Genomic DNA, 18,529 nt, shown 5'->3' on the forward strand with positions numbered 1-18,529 from the left:
TGCCAGTCACAGCCCCTGTCCAAGTAGCTTTCCTCCCTGAAAAGGTTGGAAGGGCAGTGGTAGCCACAGCCCAGGCACAGACAGACTTCCCTGTAGAAATTGGCAGAGCTGTGACAGTCACAGCTCAAACACAAACTGAGTGCCTTCCTGAAAAGGTTGGCAAGGCTGTAGTGGTCTCAGCCCACACTCAGACTGATATAGGTGTAGTGAAGCCTGAAACTATGGATCACTCCACACAAACAGAGAGTAGTGGGGAGGAAGAAAAGTCTCCCTCTCCCCAGACATTAGGAAAAGGTCAGCCTCCTCAGGGATCTGACCTCACCCCTTGTGAAGGAACTGCCCCAGAGGTAGTCAGGCCTGGCCTGGCAGAGCCTCTGATGTCAGTGGCCCCTTCCAAGGTGGGACCCAGTCTGGTGCAGGTAGCCTGCCTCTCTCTACCCTGCCTCAGTCAGCCCAGGGCTGCAGAGGTCAGGGAGGCCAGTGGACCCCAAGAGGGCCCCTGTCCACAAGAACCCCCCCATCAAAAGAATGAGGATTGCCTGGCTAGTAGCCCTAGCCAGGTGATGGGTAAAAACATTCCTGAGGGATCCCCTTCACAGGTAGTTAGGGACCTCCCCCAGAGGGATTCTGTTGGGCACAGGCAAACATGGGACCTTAGGGCCCCAAACCTGACCTGTCCCTCCAGTAAGCCCACAAAAGGGACCCAGCCTCCAGCTTTAGGTAGCCAGAGGCTGACCCTGAGAGCACAGTGCAACTCAGTTAGAGAAAGAAAGGCATCCATGGTGGAGGATGATTGGAGGAAGCTGAGGCCTCACTTTGAGGACACTCACTTCAGTACTCCATCTCAACACCAGCCTTTTACTTTGCAAAGACACACCAAAGGTAGAGATTCCCTATGGTGGAGACCCTATGATATCTTTAGGATGAGGGATTGCTTAGTGGACCATGAGACAGGGGGTAACCATGCCAGTGCTGGTTCTTCCTTATATGGCCACTTAGGCAATAGAGGCTTACCTTGTCAAGGCCAGCCTTATCTCCTTTCGTTTGGGGGGGGGGTTGTGTAGGAAGGTGGATATCTGACTATGGTTACCCCCAACTTTTTGCCTAGTGTCTAGCTGGTTTTTCGACTTAGTTGGCCTGAGATCCTGCCATTCAGGGTCTCAGGCTGTCTGCTCTCTCTGTAAAATGGACTCCATGTACCCTAGGTACATAACCAATTGGTAAGGATCACCTTATTGGACCCTGTACAGTGTACCCTAGGTACCCAGGGCATAGGTGTACCCTAGGCCTCCCAGGGGCTGCAGCATGTATTATGCCACCCCTGGTCTGGCCTTCCAATCAGACACCACTGGCTGATCACTCAGCTGGGGCAAGGTCGTGTAATCACCCCTTGCTTAGATATAGTATGCCTATATCTGCCTTATATATAGACACATGTGTACCTATCAGTCACTCCTATGGCAGGCCTTAACAATCCTGGAGGCAGAGTGCTTGGTAACATGTGAGATGGTGCTCTAGCATGAGCTGAGCCTGTCTGCAGCTTTCGGAACCATGTCCTTATAGCTGTTCTATGGTATAGCCTACCATATACTCTTAAAGCGCCTTATAATCTTAAACGGTTATGGTAACTATGGTTTGGCTTTATCAAAACATGTCGTGTAAGGTGTCTAACACTTTGGAATAATACCCCCATACCATTTCTGGTGATGAGGATATTATTCCTCCCTTCTAGAGGGAGAGACATGTTAAAATCCTACTTTGCTGTTTATCTCTAACCAAAGCCTCAGCATCACAAAATGGATGCTGCTGCCACAGACACAAGTCTGACCTCCTGCTGCTGGGAGTGATCCCAGCCAGGGAGGCCTGGACAATAGGTTTCCTGCTTGGGGAGGTGCTAGCACCTCCCCAGACAGCCTTTAGTGTATTGGGGCAGGGTGGGCTGAAAGGAATGAGACATGCCTGGGGCACACAAGGTGTTCCTTGCATAGTCCAGTTCAAACCGGCGCTGGGGCACTCCAGCCCCAGCTCTGGCGCGAAACTGGACAAAGGGAAGTGGGTGTAACCACCCCCTCCCAGGTCCCATCCATAAGGCGTGACCTAGCAGGTATCCCAGCCCCCCAGATTAGTATAAGAGTGGGAGTTGGGCCTCAAGACTTTAGATTATCCTGAACCTGCAAAACTGAACAGAAACTCTGGACCTTCGACATTCGACGAAAGAAGAAGACTGAAGAATCTCCCTTGTAGCCAAGGAGTGGCTACCCTGTGCAAACAGGCACCATCAAGTGACTACCCTTTGCTTTGTGAAACGTTCGACGAGGAACCGACTGCAGAGCCCGACCAGAGCCTTGATTCCCAGACTTCTCCGACCCTCATCCACATCTGCAGCAGACCTGAGATCCGTGGAGGCGACGAGCGACGTGGGACCGGCTACCTGGGAAAAGTGGCTAGTAACTTACAGCGCAGCTTCTGAGGTACCCTCGAAGTTGTGCACCGGGGATTGAGAAGCCCCAACCCCAAGCACCATCTGCACCGAAGACCAGCCCCCCACACTCCACGAGTCCTGCGTGGGGCCCTTCAGCATTTTCCTGCTTGCCGCGTCTGTCCGGTTGCTTGCCCGCTGGCTAGTGGCCTTTGTGACGACGCTCCCTGAAATCTTCTGCGCTGGTTTGGCTCCTCCAGACTGGCTCCCGCTTCTCTGCAAAGAAGAAGCACCCCAGACCTTCCTGGTCTGCACCAGAAGCAAGTCCTTTGTTCTTCGTGGGTTCCGCTTGCCAAGGCTTGGTGAGTCCTAGTCCAACTTCGACGCCGCCGACAGCAAGAGCCTTCGTGGGACAGCTCGCCTCCTGGTCCTGGTCGTCCTCGACGCTTCCTGGTCCTCCTGGCTGCAGCGACAAGCTTCACCTTCACCTGCAACTCTTCACGACATCGCCTGGTTCCTTCCTGGTTCCACGTGGTCACTGGCTAGTGACCTTGACTCTGTCCCCTCTGCTTGCAGGTTTCTTCTCTTCTTGATCCCAGCCTTGGGATCCACCGGACACTCTCCCCTGACTGCCTGTCAGCATCTTTCTTCAGGCATCCATAGGAGTCGACGACGAAAACGACGCATCTTCACCCCTATGCACCCGCAGCCTGTGGGCTAGGTAACTTGGGTACTCCGGTGCTCATCAGGATAGTGACTATCCTAGTGTCTAGTTTTCAAGTCTCAACTTCCTAGCTACTCCGGAAGTGTCCTAAATCTATCTATTTCTAAACTGTAATATTGCTATTGACTTTTACGCATTACGCGTGAGTGTTTCCACTCTGCACACGAATCCCGTGGGCCTCCCACTTCCTAACTGACACTAGTGTAGTGTAGCCCCAGCGATTCCCTAGGCCTAGGCCTATTCTATTTCCGTGACAGTGGTTCTTATACCACTTACTTAGTATATGGTTTGCGTGGCCCCTAGGGCCTAACTGTATTACTTACCTGTGTGACTTACTGTATGCATTAATAAGACTGTGTTGTACTTACCTCTAAACTCATAAAGAGTGCTGAGGGTTTGCTTAGAATAAATACACTTTATTTTATATATATATCTGTTGTGGTGTCCTTTCATTTGGTATTCAAGGGATTATATATGGTATCACAGCTGGCTTCACATGCCATTCAGAGTTTAGCCTAAGACTGCTCTTGTCCATGCTACCACTAGGATAGCTGGTCTATAAGGTTGACTTTACAACCAATCACCATAAGGGTATTTGGACTGATATAAGGTGTACACTATAACTAGTGACATCATACATCAGGCCAACTTCTCACAGGGGGTACCTTTAATAATACCTCCTCCCACCACCAGAGTAAATTTGGAAAAAACAAAAACCCACAATTAGGAAGGCCGCTCTTGAGAAAACTCCCGGTGTAGGCCTATGGACTACCCACAGTTATTGTTGAGTATGCGTAGGCACAGCTCTATCCCACCACTGAACACCAATTTATGTTGGAAACCCACTCCCACACTAGAAGGGGTGGTGGTGGTCTTCCGGACACACTGTGGTAGCTTGGCTCGAGTGGTCAGGAATCAGGCTCCGTGCTAAGCATACAACATACCCAAACAATAACCATGCGTGCATCCGTTCCAAAAACGACTCTACACCGTAAAAATTATGAAAATAACTTTCTTTATCTGCTTTTTCTCTTAGTTGCTGATTGGAGAAAATAAATAACAATCACAATATACAAACTTTTTAGAAAGTGCAGGACAAATAAATACTGGCTTAATGATTCAATAAATAGGGGTGATCATAAATACTGAAGGCATAAATAAAAGTGCAATGCAGACAGGCAATTAAATATTCTGAGGCAATAAATACTGTAACCAATAAATATTGTGCATCAATAAATACTGTGGACCAATAAATACAGTGGAACAATAAATAGGTTAAATACAATAAATACAGTGCCCCTAATAAATACTTAAAAGCTGACAGTGACACTCATGGAATCAGATCACTTTTGAATTCCTAAGGGCTGATTTGGCCCAGGCACAGCTTGTGGGGATGTGGAAGGCTTGGGGGTGTCTACTCCCTGGCTTGGTCAAGGCTGAGGCCTAAACTGAGGTAGATAAAGGGGGAAAATACCAGAGACCTGGCTCTCTCTCTCCACACAACTTCTCTAGATTAGTCCCAGTTCACCCCTGGCACAGTCAGGTTGGTTCCAGCACCTCCCTAGCCCCTTAGAGCAGTCTCTCAGGTCTCCACAGGGCCTTAGGCGCCCTCTACTCCACTTACTGCCCTTTTTCTGATGCTCCGACGCCGCTGGAGTCGGGTCGATGCCGTGAGGCGGTTCCAGCTCGATGTCGGCGGCCTCGGCACAATGTCAGTTCTTTGACGACGCCGGCAGGCGGCTCCGGTCTCGATGTCAGCGGCCTCGGTTCGATCTCGGCCTCCGATTCGATGGCGTCGGGCAGTCTTACTCGATGTCGACTTCGGGCGGCTCCGGTCCGATGGCGACCTCGGCTTCGATGACGTCGGCCGGCCTTGCCTCGATGTCGACTTCCGGCGGCTCCGGAGTGCGATCCTCACTCCCGACCTCCGGTGCTCCTCACAGGTTTCCGGCGACTCCGGAGTGCGACCTCCACTCCCGACCTCCGGCACGATTCTCACAGGTTCCGGCGACTCCGGAGTGCGATCCTCACTCCCGACCTCCGTTACCCTTCACCTCGGTCTCCGACGACTCCGGAGGGCGGACTTCACTCCTCCGATGACGCCGCTCACTCGACCTCGGGTGACTTCCTCCTCGACCTCTGGTATTCCTCACGACCTCTGACGGCGCCCTCTCTCGACCTCTGGCGGCTCCGGGTACGACGTCTGCTTTTCCAGTCAGCGCCGCTTCTCCACCTCGGGCTCCAGGTCTTAGGCTACTCGACGTCGGACTTCAGGGAAACCAGCTTCCAGGTCAGGATCTTGCTGTTCTCTTGTTTCTAAGGCCTGTTCCTGCTGTCCAGGTCCTTAGGATGGTTTTTCTGACTTCTTCCCACACAGGGCTCCAGGCTGGGCTCAGTCAGTAGGGACTAGTATCAAGGGTGGGTTTATGGACCCCACTCCAGGCACAAGTTTCCACCCCTGCTGCTTCACTCCTTCCTCCTTCAAGTTTATGCTGCTCACTCTTCACCAGTCAGGTGCCAACTGCCAGCTCCAACTGCCAACTCTCTCTCTTAGCTTCCCAACATTCTAAACCGCCTCCAACTGTCACAGGGTTCTGGAATGTTCTGGAAGGTGCTGGTAGGTTCCAGTGGATGCTGGTGATGTCACAGGCGGCCACCATTTTGTGCTTCAGGCCCTCAGACAGAAGTTTCAGGGGTAGGTAAAATGGCTCCCTGAATCTGCAGCAACACGAAAAAGTCTGGTGGTTCCCAAAAAGGAAAAATACCAACAGGGTTTGAGGCAAAAGTGGGACAAAATAAATAATGATGAGGAGGGACCACCCAAAGGGCTGACAGGTCTAACACGCGTCCCCCCCAGCTGAAAGTGGGGAGAGCTACCCAACCCCTTGGGAGTTCTCATCACTAAGGCGGAAATACCTTGAGAGACCGTCTGCATTGGCGTGGTCCACTCCAGGCCGATGTTCCACCTGAATGTCCCTGTAGGGCAATAGACCACCTCAACAACTTAAAAGCAAAAAAAATTAAATACTAGCGGAAACGAATTACATCTTAAGGTATTTCAAACTATACTCTGAATTCAATATTTTCAATCGATCTTTTGGGTAGAGGCATGCAGCTCAGCTCATGAGGCAGAGAGCCAGTGGCGTAACAAGGGAGGTTGATGATGCGCCCTTGGCGGCACGAGTTTTGGGGGCGGCAGCCTCCCCTGCTCTTACCTGCTGTCTCGGGGCGCAGGCACCATCCCCCACTCTTCAATTGGCCGCCGAGGGGCGTCAAATGGAAAAAAGCTCTTTGATGCGGTCCGGGGCGGCAAACACGGGGACCGCCACGGGCCGCCAAAGTGCTAGCTACGCCACTGCAGAGAGCAAGAAAACACATGCACTAGCATGGAGAGCTGAATGAAAAAGAAACAAGCATTGACATAGCCAATAGGTCTCGCCTTTGGTACCTTATAAGTGTTTAGCCATGCAACACTTGATGTTGTTGCACCAAGGATGTTGTGCTGGATAACTAAACACTTATAAGGACCCAAAGACGAGACCTATTGGCTATGCCAATGCTTGTTCTTGGCAAGCATTTGACACAACTGGGGAGTGCACACAGTACTTTAAATGGAAATCTAGAAATGCAAGGACTCACAATTAAAGAGTACTTGTATGCTACAGAGATTTGCGATACTTTCTCATTGTAAACATTAACACACTACTCCTAAGTGCAGATACTCTCCCTTTCAAATTTAAGAAATACAGGTATTCTGTGTGTGACAGTACCTGCCTTTTGAAAGCACAAGGTGCACATATATTTATGTTTATAGTGTGTCGGTTCATGGCGTACTTGCTTTGGGCTGCTGCAGGTACATTTGTACAACCCTGCTCCGTGCCATTGCAGCTGGTCTCTCATGTATGTGAACACCAGGAAGCATGAGGTCAAATATTTTGCAACAGAGTGCTAGCTGCAAGTCTTATCACATTTTAAAAATAAACCACAAACCTAGAATCTGGCACATTGCCCTGCACTTTCAGTGTTTTATTTGGCAGAGGACTCGGCGACTCTAGTTTACAATCTATATTTGTACGACATTTAGTATTGCTGAAGACCTTTCAAAGTAATATTAGAATAATTTTTTCAAGTGTTTTTAAAAGTTGCAGATAAGAATTGTATAACGGTGTGGGTGGCAAGTGAGAGCACCCCTCGTGTAGTAAGAAAAAATGTGTGTGCATGCCATCCCGGGTGGTACTGAAGTAGAACATTGCACTTTTGTGCCTCTTCTAGTATTTCCCAGGAGGAATATGCTACAAAAATTATGGTTTTTAGGCGATACAACCGATGCTGTGTGAGCCTTGAGGTGGCAGGGTCACCTTGAGGAGCAAGAAGGCATTAGGAAAGCAGTCTCCAGGGTGAAGATATATTTTATTGCCCTGCAGAATGATCTTACAAGTTGTCCTGTAGAGCTTTTCAGCTCGAAGTTGGCATCAAACTTAGTTCAGGCCGGGTGCCCCACTATCATAGTGTGCCCATTTAATGGAAGATTTGCTTCGGTCCATCTACTGTTTGCCTTTGTGCTTATTAGTGGGCACAATGGAGCTGCAATTTGCCCATTGTTAGCTCAGGGCCTGGCTTTGATGTAAACAGAAACCTTGTTTTGGAAATTTTGATGTCAGTGACTTTTAAGGACTTCCTGCAGCAGAGCAAGTCTGCCATGGTGTGCCTGACCTGAGGAAACCCTCCAAGCACAGCAGCCTTGCGGGCACTCGGCTCGCTGTCAAGGAAACTATAGAGAGGGCTGAGAATGCTACGCATTGGGATAGATGGTCGAATTTACTTTAGAAACCAGACCCACACTATGTTCCCACCAGAATCATAAGATTGAGGTTGTCCAAAGGAAAGATACATGAAAACTGGTGCACTCACGATGAACTAGGAGCAACCCCCCTCACCAGTGGCGTAACACAAAATGATGGGGCATTAGAAGGTGACCATGGACTTACCTGAAAATGAAACCAATATGATTAAGGGACAATAACAGCATATTAAGAACTTACAGGTTGCCGATTGGCAACATCAACTCTATACAAAAGTCTCAAATTGAACAAGAAATACGCCCGTGAGTGGTGCGTGCGTGCACGCGCATGCAGTCTTCACTCAAAAGGGCACACAAGGCAGCAAAACCACGAGCGGCGATTCTGCGGGAAGGGGGACCTCAAAGCAGCGAGCGCGCAACCCCACGTAAAGCTTCTTGTGACTGGATTAACAAGCCTGGGAGTGGTGCGAGCGTGCGTGTGCGCGCACCCACAAGGAGAATGCTGCCACAAGCACAAGTCTGTGCTTCCAAAAAGAGCAGAGCGACGGCTTAAGGTCCTCCTATGGAGTTCATGCGCGCTGCGTAGGCGAGACCTAAAAAGCAGTTCCCAGAATGTTAGCAGTGCAAGAATACAAGTTTCCAATCAAAAGGATGGTAAATAGGATATATTCCAGGGAAGGGGCAGAAACAAAGAGGAGGAAGGAAAGCCATTGGATAAGAAGTAAAGCAATGAGAGTTAAAATAAAGGCAACCAATGGTAAGCAGTGGGTCGGCTCTGAGCCCACTGTATGTTTTTGGTATGATCCGCAATAGGTCTTTCGACAACTGACTGCTAAAAGCTGCCTGTAGGTGAAACCTAAAAATGAAAATCGCCAAAATGAAGAAATTCAATAGTGACGGATAATTTAACTAAAACCGTGTTGACAGCATGCATGACTGAAAGAGAAGAACATTGTTTTCTCCCATCCACCCATTTCCGATCACCAGGTACAGCCTGGAGATCTTAGGACCAAAGGGAAAGGTAGGAATGCGGGGATGTGGCAGCCACAGTGGAGACCCTCAAGCCAAGAGGCAGTGGGGACACTGCAGGCGACAACAGGGCTTCTGCTGACAAACATGGGTATAGGATGGCAGCTGCAACAAAAGCAGTACAGCACAGAGTAACTCCAAGCCCAGCACTGAGGGCTCCAGGTGGATAGAGGCTGGTGGAAGAATGATCATGAAGGGGTCTGGTAGAGGGACACACAGTGGACACCACCATGAAAAAGGAGACCAGCTGGAGATTCTAGAGGACCCCAGAGGGCTTAAGGGTGAAGTCTCTGGGACAGGCAGCTGGGAAGTGTCTTGTGGAGCACAGGCTGAGGACAAGGTGCGTCTGGCAGACCAAGGAGATGAGAAACAGGAAGGTGGTGCAACACAGGGACAGTATAGTAGAAGTTCCAAAGTTTTCTGGAACCTGGAGGTCAGTATTGTTCTCTGAGAGAGTGACCACAGAGCCTCGTAGAGACTGAATCCAAGAGGATTTACCATCAGGACAGCAGACAGAGTCCTTGGATGATGAGCACAGAGTGCTGACAGGCATGACTGACACTTCCAACTAGTGTTTGTTGAGACTGAGGCAAAGAGTATTGAAGATAGAATAAGGTTGGTCCACCAGGGGAGCAGTGAGCGAAGGGGAGCTGCGTGACCTCTACCCAGATCATATAGCCTAGATACAGAGACGCACTACTGCCCAACAAGCAAGGGACGTGCTTTTGAGTGGGACTCTTGTCTCCCAGGAAGGAACGTTCCCCCGTGGGAGTCCGTAATGAAATAGCAATTGTTGGCTTCGGCTCAGCTGGTGAGTGCCATTGCTGCAGGAGGCTCTATTTTGGTTTTGGGAGCCAGGTGGCCAAATGAATGCAGTTTAGGTGCAGGTGCAAAAGGAAAACTCAGTTGACCTTTTTGGTAGGCAATAACTGTGGTGTCTTATAGAGGAAAGAGAGATCAACCAGTCAAAGAACTCCTTTCCAAGTCCAACAAAGGAATAAATGGACTCTTCCCCTGCAGATCCATCATCAATGGGCAATAGGGACAGTGATGCTCCTTTAACGAGGAACTTCACAGAGGAAACTTTTACAAGATCTGCAGGATGATTTCTTCTCCCTGAAGGGGCATTAAATTAAGAATTGCAGGACGTACCAAATGCTCTGGATGTACAGGTCATTTCCCCGGAAGAATCTCGTGGTGGCTGAGCTCAAGAACAAGGAATTCTTGAGACCTGATTTCACTGTTCTAAAGGAACAAAAAAGAATTCTCCAGGGGCATATAGTGGGTCTAGTGAATCACTGAAGCCACAACATCAGAATCTGAAGGGGAGCAGTGGAGCCAGAAGAAATGACTAGGTTCATAGGCTGCTTAGATGATATTGAGCTTGACAGGAGCCATCGAGCTACGGCATCTGCCTCTCAGCGGATTAGAACACCAGATATACTGGCAATAATACAGCACTTTCCATAGATGAAGAGAATAAGGGCGTCAGCAAGGAAAATAGTGACTTGTCTTTCAAAGGTCTTTCTTTCCCCTTATGGCAGATCTGTCAGGCAACCAATTATACTACAGAGGAAAAGGTCCATTTTGTCCGGTTATACATTTCCTTAAATCACATGATGTGGCTAGTCACGGGACCGTCCATTCTACCTATTCTTCCAGTTCCGAAGACAGGATTATCAGATGTAATCACTAGCTAAAATAAAACAAAAAAAAATACTCACCATGGCGGGAGAGATGCAAAATATAGAGGAAATACCTGATTTTTCTCTTGCAGACAAGCACCATAGACCTCAGAGAGAAAAGTGGAGAAAAGTCTTGAAAAAACAGAAGAGAATGAAATCGACTGCAACTGACATTAAAAAAGAGAATTTGTTTGCGGTCCAAGGAGAACCTGGCTTGGCAGTTCGGTCTGGACTGTTCCCATGAGGCACAGGGTCAAGACTGATTTGCATATGGCCAGGTCTAAACTGGGGTGACATGGTGAACAAAAGAATGATGGATTTAACCCAGATCTCTTGACTGGGGGTGAATGTTTTGATTTGTTCTGCATTCCGTCCATCAATTGTGTGTCTTTTGATTAGAGTAACAGGACCTTAAATTGGACAGAATGTGGGCATCATAACACACCGTCTTTGGGATTGTATCCATAAACAGAGCTGTAAGATCTTAGGCTTCAAAATGCCAAGGATCCCACAGAGCGTTCTACTAAGATGGATGCTTGAAAGTGACTGGTGGGGATGGTGGGGTTCAGAGGGAAAAAACAATCCAAGAGCTGCTCAATGGTCTTTCTTGGCCAAATGGGGGATGCCTTTGGTACCTCAAATCCAACAATATGGTCCATGCGAGGTATAGAAAACATCACCTGGGCCAGTGTTTCTCAGTAGTTCGCGAGCCAATTTTTGGTCTGGAAAGTCCAAACAATCAAAAAAGATGCCTTTAAATTCTGTGTTTATTTTGTCACATTTACCAGTGCCAGAGGTCAATGTCAAGCTATGTCATCAGATAAATTTCTTTTTATTCTTTTAACATGGGATTTTTACTTTACTTTCTCTGCCTGCAAAGTGAGAGGATTTTTTAAAGTGAATTATGTGTTTGGCCCCCAATTTTATGGTATTTATTTTTGGGCATTTCCGTCTATTTTTATATATAGATATTTTGCAATTTTGTTTTCGGAGTTTTATATAGCGTGAACTAGACCCAAAGGTATCAGAGCGCTTTACAGACAAACACATTAATTTTTGTTAGGCACAGGGAGATTAAGTGATATGCCCAGAATCACAGGATGTTGAGCGCCTCTGCCGAGACTCGAACCCTGTTCCCCAGCTCCGAGGTCGACCACTCTAGCCTTTAGGCTACATCCTTTCCCCATGTGTATTTATCCATATTTATTTTGGGTTTTGTGAAAAAAATTAAGCTGAAATTAGTATTTTAGTGAATACCTGCCAGGTTTCAATGCTATGAACACCCTCAGAAGATAAATCAATGCACTTATATGAAAATATGCAAATTTCAGTTTCAACCTTATTCATATTTACTGCTGTTAAAGCCTCTTTACTAAAATTCCTTTATTTTTTTAACCCCTTTACCTATCAATACACACTGCTAGTGGTCTGGTAGTTATGGCAGACAGTATTTAGAATTACTTTTTAAAAAAGCAACTCAATTTCCGTCTTTATTCACATTTAAAAATAAATAAAGACAAGAAAATACATGTGTTCGAGGCATATGAGCTGCAGATTACACACTTTTGCATAGATCGCCATCTGGTGTTGGGCCCGGATGTTTGCAGTTTGTTTTTCCTCTTGGAAAGTCTTTGGAAGTCACGAGGTCGGTGACTCCTCCCTTGGTTCGTATTGCGCATGGGCTTCGGCTCCATCCTCAGATTGTTTTTTTCCGCCATCGGGCTCGGATGTAATACTTCGCGCTCCGGCTCCGAACATTCCAGTTCGACGATCGAAGCGAAATCCTCGCTCTCCGCGGTATTGTTTAGATACTAATCTCCTCAATCACCTTCTTCTTCGACGCACTTTCGATTCCAGTCATCGACGGCGGCCTTCGGGCCTCTCCAGGCTCCGGTCCCGGCTGCTGGAAAGGACTCCATTCAAGAAGTGCCCTCGATGTGGGTCCAAATTCCCCCACACCGATCTTCATGAGGTGTGCAACCTCTGCCTCTCCCCTGAACACGAGGCTCGAGACTGTCCCGCCTGAAAGTCTTTTAGATCTAAAAAGACTATTCGAGATCGAAGGGCCAGAAGAACAATGGCGCACTCCTCGACCTCCGTTACAGTTGACATCTTCGGGGACGACGTCGAACCTCCGGGACACCAGCACACCGAAGAGGACCTCGTCAGTGCTTCCGAAGCCGACGACTCGGATGTGGAGGACATCACCCCGGCGCAGAGGGTCGTGAGTAAAATACCCCCTCCCACACCCGCGCCGACACCCAAAAAGGCTTCGGTCACGCCTTCGCCTTCGGGCCTAGGCAAGACCAAAGATACTGCTTCGAACACCCCACCTTCGGGCCCGGTGACGAAGCCAAGTAAGCCTTCCGGCGGCTCGGGCTCGAGCCAGCCTGTCAGCGGTGCCGAAAAACACCCTTCGGCACCGAAGAAAAGATCGGCCTCTACCTCGACAACAAGCTCCACACCAAAGCCCTCGGTGTCGAAACCCAGCCTCTCGGTGCCGACCAAACATCATAAGGCCCCCGGCACCGACACTCCCGCACCGAGGCCTGTATCGGCACCGAACAAAAAATCGGAGGTTCCCAAAAAGCACGGCACAGACAAGCCTAAGAAGCTGTCGGCCCCGAAAACGTCGGCGCTGACCGAACAACCAGTGTCCCAAGAACTTTTTAAACCGGATCCTTTACAAAAGACACTTACCAAGGATCCAAAAACTGGACATTTGGCACTGTCTTCTAAAAAGAGATATTTGGACAGACCAGCTCCACCTCCACCTCCTAAGAGGAAGGACTGTGCTACCTCCCCTGTCAGAGTGCCTTCCCCGCCTCCTCCACCTCCTCCACCCTCTCCACCTCCGCCTCCTCCACCTTCTCCTTCCCTGCCTCATCGCTCTCCGACCCCGTCTCCAGACCATGATGATCAGGGGGACCCATACTACGACCCAGCAGATGTGCCACAAGACCCCACCCCTACAGGATCCCCAGACCCATGGGATGATTATAATAATCCAGACATTCCAGATGTCCCACAAGATGACCTATATCCATCCAGGCCATCACCACCAGAAGACTCACTAGGTTTTCACCACCTACTTCAGAGGGCGGCACATTATCACGGGGTAGAACTACACACTGACCCAGTAGAGGAAGATTTCCTCCTAGACACCTTTGATACAACACATAGGTCTACTGCTATACTACCTATGCTCAAAGGGGTAATAAAACATGCGCCAGAGGTCTTTAAAGACCCAGTCAGGGCTAGGGTCCTAAATCCACGTATAGAAAAAAAGTATAAGGCCGCCCCTACAGATCCTGCCTACATCAAAGGGCCTGCGCCACTGGATTCCCTAGTGGTACCCACCGCAAGAAAGAGATCAAATTCCCAGGCGTCAGGCGAAGCACCACCACCTGACAAGGAATCAAAGCTCCTGGAAGCATCAGGAAAACGCACTGCGTCACAGGCAGCTAACATATGGCGTATCGCCAACACTCAAGCGCTATTGGCCAGATACGACAGGGCGCATTATGATGAGCTAGAAACCATCATGCACCATCTCCCAGAAAAATATAAAAATAGGGCCAATGAACTAATCCAAGAGGGTAAGGTCATAACCAATACCTCTATACGCTGTGCCTTAGACGCAGCAGACACAGCTTCCAGGGCCATTAACACCAGTGTCCTACTCCGTCGACACGCTTGGCTGAGAGTGTCCAGCTTTAAACCTGAGGTACAAGCCTCTATATTAAACCACCCGTTCGATCAGGAACATTTATTCGGGCCAAAGATAGATGAGGCCCTCGAGAAGATGAAAAAAGATACAGATATGGCGAAATCTATGAGAGCCCTACAGTCACACCCTCCTAGACACTCTTTTCTCCGCTCTTTCTTTCGTGGCACGGGCAGAGGCTACTCCTCAGATAGCGCGTCCACGTCCTACAAATCCCCTCCTCAGTCCACCTTCACAAAAGGTTATCAAAGAGGCGGATATAGAGGAAATAACAATAAAGGCAGAGGCAAAACAAATACTGCCCGCTCTGCCACACCACCTACCCAATGACTTTCCCCTGCTCCCCCCAGACCATCCCACTCCGGTCGGGGGCAGACTACAAAATTTCCTTCACGTCTGGGAGTCCATCACATCAGACAAGTGGGTGATCCAAATTATTCGTTCAGGGTACTGCCTAGAACTCACATCTACCCCCCCCAACATTCCACCCAGGCAACGCCCAATGTCACAAGAACATTCCACGTTACTAAAACAGGAGGTGATCTCCCTCCTACAAAAACACGCAATAGAACAGGTCGCCCACGATCAGCAAAATGTAGGGGTCTACTCCCTATATTTTCTGATACCAAAAAGAGACGAGACTCTACGACCTATCTTAGATCTCCGGCCTCTAAACACATACATACATTTAAACCATTTTCACATGGTAACACTTCAGCAGGTACTTCCGCTTCTCTCCCAGAACGACTTTCTCACCACACTGGACTTGAAAGACACGTACTTTGACATTCCGGTACACCATGCCCACAGAAAGTACCTCAGATTTGTAGTGGACGGGCAACACTACCAGTTCAAGGTGCTCCCATTCGGGGTCACAACAGCACCACGGGTATTTACCAAGTGCCTAGCAGTAGGGGCGGCACACCTCAGAAGACAGCACATTGACGTCTTCCCATACCTGGACTGGCTCATAAAAGCAGCGTCCTACAACCAATGTGTACACCACACCGCCACTACAATCCAGCTACTTCACCAACTAGGCTTCACGGTGAACCACCAAAAGTCCCAACTAACACCATCCCACATAAAGCAATACCTCGGTGCCACCATAGACACCCCAAAAGCCATTGCCTACCCCAATCCGGCAAGGATCGCAAGCATTCAGGCTTTGCGTCAAAAGTTCATACTTCAACACTCCCTCCCAGCAAGAGTGTTTATGCAACTAATAGGGATGATGGCCTCCTGCATTTTTATAGTGCCTCATGCAAGACTCCAGATGTGTCCACTCCAAGAGTGCTTAGCGCGCCAATGGAACCAGGCCCAGGGGCAACAGACAGATCTGGTGTTGGTAGACGGTCGCACCCATCGCTCCCTGCAGTGGTGAAACACCACAAATCTTTCCAGAGGTCGACCGTTCCTGGACCCGGTTCCACAAATAATCCTGACAACAGACGCATCGCTCTCCGGCTGGGGAGCTCATCTACTACACCTCACAGTGCAGGGCACATGGACGCCGCAACAAAAGTTACTCCACATCAATCATCTGGAGTTACTGACAATCTTTCTAGCCCTAAAATCAAGCAAGGTAGTCCTTATCCGCACGGACAACATGGCCGCCATGTACTACATCCAAAAGCAAGGCGGCACACACTCTCCACAGCTCTCTCAACTAGCACAGAGCATATGGAGATGGGCAATTCCACACAAAATCTTACTCCTAGCCCAACATGTCCCAGGAGTCCAGAACACCATGGCAGATCTGCTCAGCAGACAGACGCAGCAGATCCACGAGTGGGAACTTCACCCGCAAGTTCTTCACCCGTTCTTTCAAATGTGGGGGCATCCACAAATAGACCTATTCGCCACCCACAAAAACAAAAAATGCCCAAGCTTCGCCGCCAGATACCCACACCCATTGTCCAAAGGCAATGCGATATGGATGAACTGGTCAGGCAAATTTGCATACGCCTTTCCACCTCTCCCACTAATTCCATTAGTGGTGCGAAAGCTACAACAGCACTCCCTCACACTCATTCTAGTAGCTCCAACATGGGCTAGTCAACCATGGTACACCACGCTGCTGGAACTCTCAGTAGTGCCACACCAAAAATTACACCTCTCACCATGCCTCCTAACCCAGAACCATGGAGATATCAGACACCCGGACCCAGCTCAGCACAACCTTGCGATCTGGCTCCTGAAATCCTAGAGTTCGGATACCTTAACCTTCCCCCCGACTGTATGAATGTTATCAGAGAAGCTAGACGTCCTACCACTAGAGCCTGCTACGCTGCCAAGTGGAAAAGATTTGTTGTTTATTGCCACAACAACACAATCAACACTCTAGACGCATCCATACAGCACATCATATGCTACTTACTACACCTACAAAGATGTAACCTAGCATATACATCCATTCGGCTACACCTCGCAGCAATTGCCGCTTACTTACAAAACAGACAGCACCTATCACTTTTCAGAGTGCCTGCCATTAAAGCCTTCATGGAAGGCCTAAAACGAATAATTCCCCCCAGGGTGCCACCCTCACCTGTGTGGAACTTAAATATAGTGCTCACAAGGCTAATGGGACCGCCTTTTGAACCCTTGCATAAATGCAAACTGCAATTCCTCACATGGAAAACGGCTTTCCTTGTAGCCATCACCTCCCTTAGAAGGGTCAGTGAAATACAAGCACTTACAATACAAGAACCTTGTCTCCAAATGCACCCGAACAAGGTTGTCCTCCGTACCAACCCAAAATTCCTACCCAAAGTCATCTCACCCTTTCATCTAAACCAATCAGTAGAATTACCGTTTTTTTTCTCGCAACCTCAAACTGTTGCAGAAAGGGCTCTACACACACTGGATGTTAAAAGGGCCTTGCTTTACTATATCCAGAGAACACAACCTTTCAGAAAGACAAAGCAACTGTTTGTCTCTTTCTCTACACCTCATAAAGGCAACCCCATCTCTAAATCAGGGATAGCTAGGTGGATTGTAAAATGCATACAGATTTGCTACCACAAAGCAAAACGCACGCTATCTGTTCCCCCTAAAGCCCACTCTACAAGAAAGATAGGGGCTTCTATGGCTTTTCTAGGGAACATCCCATTAGATGATATCTGCAAGGCAGCTACATGGTCAACACCGCACACTTTCACTAAAAATTACTGTGTAGATGTGAAAACCAAGCAACAAGCTAGTGTGGGCCAGGCTGTACTGAAAACACTATTTCAAACTACTGCAACGGATACGGGTAGTCGCCGCTAAGGTTGGGAACTGCTATATAGTCTATGCAAAAGTGTGTAATCTGCAGCTCATATGCCTCGAACGGAATATGCTACTTACCAGTATGCATCTGTTCTTGGAATGTAGAGCTGCAGATCTACACACGCCCACCCGCCTCCCCGGCTACCTGTATCTGTTCCAGTCTATCTTATTTAGATACAACACACATGGGTTTCTTCACTGTGATTACTACGCTCCATCTTTCCCTGTTGGCGAAAAACAATCTGAGGATGCAGCCGAAGCCCATGCGCAATACGAACCAAGAGAGGAGTCACCGACCTCGTGACTTCCAAAGACTTTCCAAGAGGAAAAACAAACTGCAAACATCCGGGCCCAACACCAGATGGCGATCTATGCAAAAGTGTGTAGATCTGCAGCTCTACATGCCAAGAACAGATGCATACTGGTAAGTAGCATATTCCTTTCTGTCCGTATTGTAAAAATCAGTAAAAGCGGAAAACAGGGAGCCTTAATTATGTGGCAGTTTTGCTGGAGTACAGGAAGTGTGAAAGGTAAGGCTGTAGCATGTTGTTTGTATATTCATTCAGCAGCTAGGAGAGCAAATATGAAGCACATTTGTTTTGTAACTTTGAAGTGTGTTGGAAACAAAGACTGATGATTAAAACAGACCAAGACACTTTACTTGGTGATGCACAAATGATAAATATGCACAAAAACCCGATTTCAACACGTTATCATCTGAGTGCTATATGCTTTAAAGGTTTATCAGTAAAAATGTACGCTGTGCAAACTTAGTGGCCATTTCAATGGAAAATGTGCTGTCTATGAATGACAATGCGCTACCACCCGATGCTTTCGTTACTTTCAAAAATCGCCCCTCCTCATGTCCATTGAA

At 48.5% G+C, this 18,529-nt stretch overlaps 1 protein-coding gene across 15 annotated transcripts in view; it reads left to right on the forward strand.

Annotated features, from left to right (window-relative positions):
- The window catches only part of LOC146857785 (myotubularin-related protein 9-like), a 452,543-nt gene that overhangs the window by 387,824 nt on the left and 46,190 nt on the right, over positions 1 to 18,529 (forward strand). The gene's annotated exons all lie outside the window — the stretch shown is intronic.

The sequence above is a fragment of the Triturus cristatus genome, chromosome 3_2 (assembly GCF_964204655.1).
Source record: "Triturus cristatus chromosome 3_2, aTriCri1.1, whole genome shotgun sequence".
Taxonomy (NCBI): Eukaryota; Metazoa; Chordata; class Amphibia; order Caudata; family Salamandridae; genus Triturus; species Triturus cristatus.